We start from the raw sequence: 6,616 nt of genomic DNA on the forward strand, positions 1-6,616 counted from the left end.
TTATAGATCACGATTCCATGTGACCAGCTGCCCTGCTCCTCCACTGCCTTGCCTTTCTGCTATGGTGTGCTGCACCCTCCAACCCAAACGCCAGCATACACCCTCCCTGCCTGAAGATGCTTTCATTGGGCATTTTGTCATTAAAGATACTAAAACAGAGTTCATTTATATGCAATCCAGAAATAGAAACAATTGTAGTTTCTAGGTACTGGGGAGACAGAGAAATGAAAAGTGGGTTCTGGTGGACACAGGATTCCTCTTTGGAGCAACAAACTTGTTCTGGAATTAGGAACCGTCAACAGCTGTGCAAGTCTATGAATTGTATATCTCAAAGAGGCAATTTCATGGTTATGAATTCTATCTCAATAAAAATTAATATTTTTAAGAGGTTAGCAACCACATAAGAGATTTTTGAATGCCCTAAAATTGGAAACAATGCAACATGAGAGGAACTTGATAGATGATTTTCTAAATTGGAAAACAGTCCAAAGATGTGCATATTGTTACTTTGTAAAGAGTAGTGAAGCTGAAAGGAACTATCCTCAAGCATCAATAATAAATACATTTCAATCAATCATGCTCAAAGAAAGGCAGAATTATCCTGCCGTCTGTGGGAAATTATATTATAGATTCATTGTCAGATGAAGAGGCAATGACAGTATTCAGCCGGGGATTATGGGGGAAATATTAGAGGCATGTCAAGAAAATAATAAAATCATCTTATTCTGCTGAGTTTTTATCATGTTCATTGTATTTGTCAGTTAAATGAGTCATTTGTTACATCTATTTTTGTTCTAAATAAAAACTTATTTTTGTGTCTCAAGAAGAGTTGTGGCGGAAGGAGGAGGTCTTCTGAGCTGAAGGTGGCAGTAGGCCTGAAGAAAGGTTCTGAATTCTTCTTTCTGAAAGCCAGAGGCAAGACATGAAGCCAGGTCCCCATTGTCTCTCTCATTGGCTCATCCTCCCTTCTCTTTTGGGTACAGACTCCAGGACCACTAAGAACAAATATGGGAGCAGATGCCTAGGACAGATTACTCTAGGAAAAGCCTCCCTTCTATTCTTACTGTTTTCAGATATGGTCTGCTCAGACCCCCGAGTATGTCTCTCAGAGAGGTAGCCCTGCTAAGGCTTGCTCTGGCTTAATGCTCATGGATAGACCAGACTCCACTGAAGTCCATAGAGCTGCCTTAGATTGCAGTAAAATGTTCTGCAGTGTCAACCTGCTAATGCCGGAAATCTGCTTCAGTGCCTGGACTTAAATCCCACATCAACAACATTAACACCCTCTGTTGATAGCTCTGTTTGGGTTCTTTCCATTGTCTTGAGCATTTTCCTCCAAGATCTCATAGAAGAAAGAACTTCAAAACTGAATTTAAGATTTCCTGGGTAGTACTCTGGCTGTAATTAAACTTTCTACAATAATAATAATCTACACAATGACTTCCCTCCTCCTCCTCCTCCTCTTCCTCCTCCTCCTCCTCCTTCTCCTCCTCCTCTTCCTCCTCCTCCTCCTCCTCCTCCTCTTCCTCCTCCTCCTCCTCCTTCTCCTCCTCTTCTACTGCTTCTGCTGCTTCATTTTCTCCTCCCTCTCTACATCTCCCTCCTCCTCCTCTTCCTCCTCCTCCTCCTCCTTCTCCTCTTCTTCTGCTGCTTCTGCTGCTTCATTTTCTCCTCCTTCTCTACATCTCCCTCCTCTTCCTCCTATTTCTCCTCTTCCTCCTCCTCCTTCCTCCTCCACCCCCATCTCCTCTTCTTTCTCCTCCCTCCTTACGCTGTTGCAGTTCTGGAGACTGAACTCAGGGACTTGTGAAGCCTCATCTGCTCTGTCACTGAGAAATGTCCCCAGTCCTCAGGACAGGACCTGAAAATAGGGGAAAAGAACAATGTAAGGTAAGGAAACGGGGTCCATCTCCCATCTCAGAGGGTTCCTGAAAAGAAGAACACCTACCTATCACCTATCAATGAGGCAGATAAATGAACTAGAAGAGAGAACAGTGTTACCGTGCGGAAGGGTGGGGAGTGGCAGGCGAGGCTGATGAGCAGACATTGGAGGTGTTGGATGGCAGCAATGCCTCCTCATAACACAGGAGTTCTCATTCAGGTCGCATCCCTTAGCAACCCACACAAACGCCGGCCAGAAATGTTCAAATCAAGGACACAAGATAATTTCAACTTCCCTACCAGCCTCCTCCTTTATGATCTCACCCAAAGACTCCGGGACAGGTGATTGCAAAGAGATGGATGTCTAGGGATAAATGTCACTGGTCCCATTAATTCTCCAGGTCACTCTGTAGACTTCCCCTGTGCTGAGATAGATGGCTTGTGCTCTGTTCATAACAATGACCATCAAACCTTAGCATTTGCTTAACATTTTGCAATGTGTATGAACCTAGATCGTCGTCACTCCATGAAGAAGGACGATGGTATAATTAGAACTATACAGAAAAGACCACTGATCCGGGGAGGTAAAGTGAGCCAGCTAAAGTTCTCCACATCGTACATATGTCTAAGGCCGAGACATTGTCTCAGTCTCCCTAAGGTAAATAAAATCCCTTTGGGACCAAGGAACTGGATTAGTCTAACTTGGGGTTTCCCTTGGATGGATTCTTTTCATATATGAAAACAGGGAGTGCCTTCAGATGCAGTTGTCCTTTGGGGAAGGACCACACCTCTTTTCTTTTGTAATGACAGGTGCAGTCAGCCCACCTTATACTTGAGATCCAAATTCAGCAACCAACCATGTATGGACAGAAAGTATCGAGGGAGGAGGAAACACTCTGCGCTGACCATGTCCAGACATTCTGATCGTTCTTCCCTCAACAACAGCTCTGACCGCTGACAGCACATTTCCCCCGAATTCAGTCTTAGAAGTGATAGACATTATTTAAGGACTGTAGAGGTTGTATGCAAATATTATGTCACTTTGTATAGGTGACATACTGCTTCTTGAGTATCCATTGGGAAGCCTGGAATGAGTGCCCTGTTCATAGCAAGGGATGAGTACACACATTTCTTCATAAATCACTCTTCAGGACCCTGAATCACACAGGTCTCTCATTTAAGAACTACGAATTTTTATAAGACGTTGCTACTGGTCAACTCTCTTTTCAGATCATGGCATAAATGGGCCTTGCCCTTGAGCCTACCTCATCTCACCCAGAACAGGTCAGGAGAGACTAAAGGAAAGAAGATCATGCAGAGGCGTCGGTATGAAAACCTCGACAAGCTCAGTAGCATGGAGAGACCCATTCCTCAGTCCACTCCTGACTCTGAGCCCACATTCTTTCTCCCACCCTACATGGGGCAGTGGCGGGGTCTCTGGCACCACCATGCAGGGCTCAGAGGTTCTGCAGGCTCAGTTATGTGAAAATAATAAAAAGCAGTTTCTTTTGAGGCAGAGAAGGAAGAGAGTTAAAATCATCCAGATCTCAACAGCAAACACAAATAGGGCGCTAAGCCCTGTATCCTGGACAGAAGCAAGACATGGGGTGTATGAACCTCACATTCAACTCTCAAGAAATTCCATTTATGAAATATATAGAAGAAGGTATGGGCTGTTGTTTCATGTTATTTGAAAATGTTTGCTTAGTCATCTCCTAATTGCTGTTTTTCAAGTGCTCTTCCTCTTCCTCCTCCTTTTCTTCATCTCTTCCCCATCCTCCTCCTTTCTCACTGCCTCCTTTCAAACTTCAAATGCTTTTCTTCCCCCTCTTTGTTTATCTACCTACCTGTCTGTCTGTTTATTTATCTATGTAACTATCTAGTCCATACTACCCGTGAGCACTCCTGTATCACGGCTGATACGCACTAAAGATATTGCAGATCTGGGAGTTAATTCAATCTAAAGTAAAGCAGGGGCAGAGATGCTGCGATATTCCACACCTACATCGTCCCACCCATTCAACTCTCCTCATCTCTTTCTATTCATTTGTTCATTCATTTGTGCCTAAGTTATTAATAACCTCGATGATGTTTCAGGATCTTTGAACTAGCACAACCTCCTTTCCCAACAACTTCTAAGTCTATAGGGGGAGCCAAATATGTGAGCTACACCATGTGCCAGACACCTCAGGAAGGTTTTAGAGTGACAGAGACAGCTTCAAGTGATGAGCGTGACCCCAAAAGGTAAGTTGGGGTTGAACAGGAGGATCTGATGATAAGAAGATGCCCCAGGTTGGAAAAAAAAACATGGTGGAAAGTCAGAGTCTGGAAGGATCTGAACTGGATCCAGAATTGTTTCTATTGCTGTTTGAGACCATAAAGAAAGAAAATCTTCCCTTTATAGATTGTGTTTTGAGTTGCCCAAGATAAAGTTTAAATGGGCATACTGAAAGAAAAAAAGTCATGGAACACAATTATTAGAGTGGAAATAAGTAGAACATATAGGGATAGTGATTGAACTAACCAATAGTGATGTGGTTGATTTGAAGACAACTTCTGCCCTGGGAGAAGGAGAAAGAGGAGGGGGGTGGGGAGAGAGGAGGCAGGGAAGAAGAGGAGGAGAGGAAAGAAGAGAAGCGAAGAGAAGTCCTAAGCCTCCTTCTTGCCATGGAGACAGCGTTTCAGAAAGAAGCTCTCAGAGCTGAAGCTGTAGCTTGCTGGTAGAGTGCTTGCATGTCGGAAACCCTGGATCTCATGCCCTAGGCCATATAGGCAGGATATCAGCATTTGAGAGGCAGGGGCATGAGGATAAGAATTCAGTGTCATCCTTGGTTACAGAGCAAGTGCCAGACCAGCCTGGGCTACATGATACCCTACCCCACCCCCAGAAAAGGAAATTGCCATTATCGCTGACATGTTGTCCTTTTACTGCTGTCCTTAAAGAAGAACACTGTCCCCCCATGTCCAGGAAAAATAATTCTCATATTCATCCCATAAAATGGAACCTCTTTGAAGTTAAGAAACTCTTTTAAACATGCTAAAACACGTTTAAAATCACAAGTTATCAAACTTAAATTGCCTTCCCAACTTAGGTATGGATTCGCCATAATGAAGGGGCATGCATGAGTCTGACTGAGACCAGAGAGAAAGGAAAAACAAGAAAGAAACCCTTAGCGGGGAAGAGCAGAATTCAGGGGTTAAAGGGCACAGGAAAGCTTGGGGTAAACAAGAAACCAGCAGCCCTTGGTCCAGGCAAGAGGGAGGTGGGGGTGTGCTGGTGGCAGGTTTTGCCTGCTCCGCTCCCATCCCCTTCCAGGAACTCTTCCCACAACATCCGACTTCCCAAGTCACAGGATGCCAGTAGCTTAAGCAACCTTAAGCAATCGGCAGTCATCTTCAGCATCTCATGTGCGGTCTCCAAAAGTCACTCCAACAACCAGGAAAGAAGGGCTGGCTTCCTAATTAGGTCAAAATGAAAGCTAAGGCTTGGTATGGTAACATGTTCTAGACTGCATAGTTCAGGGGCAGCTGGATTGAGCTAAAGTAGAGTCTGATTTTCTGTGGAGCACACACTCTTACCACAGGCACATTGTCTACAGGACCAAATCAGACTGGGCACCATGCACACAGACATAACCAGAAAGGCGTAAGTATTTGAGGTCTTGAAAAATGTCCCTGGGAAGGATGACTACCTTCTGCCTGTCTGAATCAAAAACTATCATGTCTTTGTCTTCTCAGAGGAGTCTGAGCAGTCTAACACTCCTCAGTAAAAAGAAATCAAATTGTGTTCAATTCCCTAGGGCTGGCGTAACAACGTGGATGGCTTGGTTCTTATGCCTTGGGGAAGTATGAGCAGCGCCTGGATCCTTCTGACAACTACAAAGCAGAATCCTTCCAGGGCTTGCCGCCAAACCTTGGTGGCCCTTGGCTTGTAAATGCATCCCTCAGCTACACGATCTCACATGCCTCAGTCCAGATGTTCTCTTTTTATAAGAACGCCAATCATTGCATTACAGCTAACCCAAACGACCTCATTTTCTACCTTTAGGACCCTGTAAAGACTCTACTTCCAAATAAGGTATGCAGTATGAGGATTAGAACACCAGCATGTCTTTGTGGGGGGGACACAGTTCAGCCCGTGACACAACTCAGCTGTGAACGCTCAGCCTGGCTTCACTTCCTGCCTGCCACCAGCTCCCACCTCGCTCTCCTCTCCCGAGGCCTCTGAGATACTCTGGCTCATCTGGACGGTGTTTGGCACCCTTCCATCTCCAGCCTTGAACCTTACCCCACCCGAGCTCCATCTCTATTGTGCGACCCACCAGATTTCTGTGAGTTACAAGGAAGCTTCCCTCCGGGCAAGTTGCCAGCTTCACGTTTCTTCCCACTTGTTAACGGCATCTGGCAGCTCCTCTCTGACAGCCCCATGCCGCTCCGTCATAATCAGTGCTTTGTCTGCCATTTCCGGTTGGGTATTGAGATGCAGCTGGGGACAGTCAGCCATTTCCCCAAAAACTATTGTGTGCTTAAGAAGAAAAATTTAAGTCTTTGAATTGGCCACCATCCCTCCGCATGGAAGCCCAAACCATATCCACTTTGCCTCACTTCACCCTGCAGATGTTCCCCCGAGGTGAGGGACGGCGGGAAGCGGTAACAATATGGTAGAATATCTACTACTTTCCTAAGTGCTTTCCCATCACCATGCCTTAGAAATAAATAAGGAGGCAAGCATCCC

At 45.2% G+C, this 6,616-nt stretch overlaps 1 long non-coding RNA gene across 1 annotated transcript; it reads right to left on the reverse strand.

The window, feature by feature from the left end:
• Nucleotides 1–584: 584 nt before the first annotated feature.
• LOC125399257 (uncharacterized) lies at nucleotides 585–6,262 on the reverse strand. Its single transcript, XR_007231659.3, has 3 exons — nucleotides 6,204–6,262; nucleotides 1,772–1,861; nucleotides 585–902 (listed from the first exon to the last, which is right to left on the reverse strand). It is a non-coding gene; the product is annotated as an uncharacterized LOC125399257 (long non-coding RNA).
• Nucleotides 6,263–6,616: the final 354 nt, after the last annotated feature.

Source organism: Myodes glareolus, chromosome 22, assembly GCF_982192425.1.
Source record: "Myodes glareolus chromosome 22, mMyoGla1.1, whole genome shotgun sequence".
NCBI lineage: Eukaryota > Metazoa > Chordata > Mammalia > Rodentia > Cricetidae > Myodes > Myodes glareolus.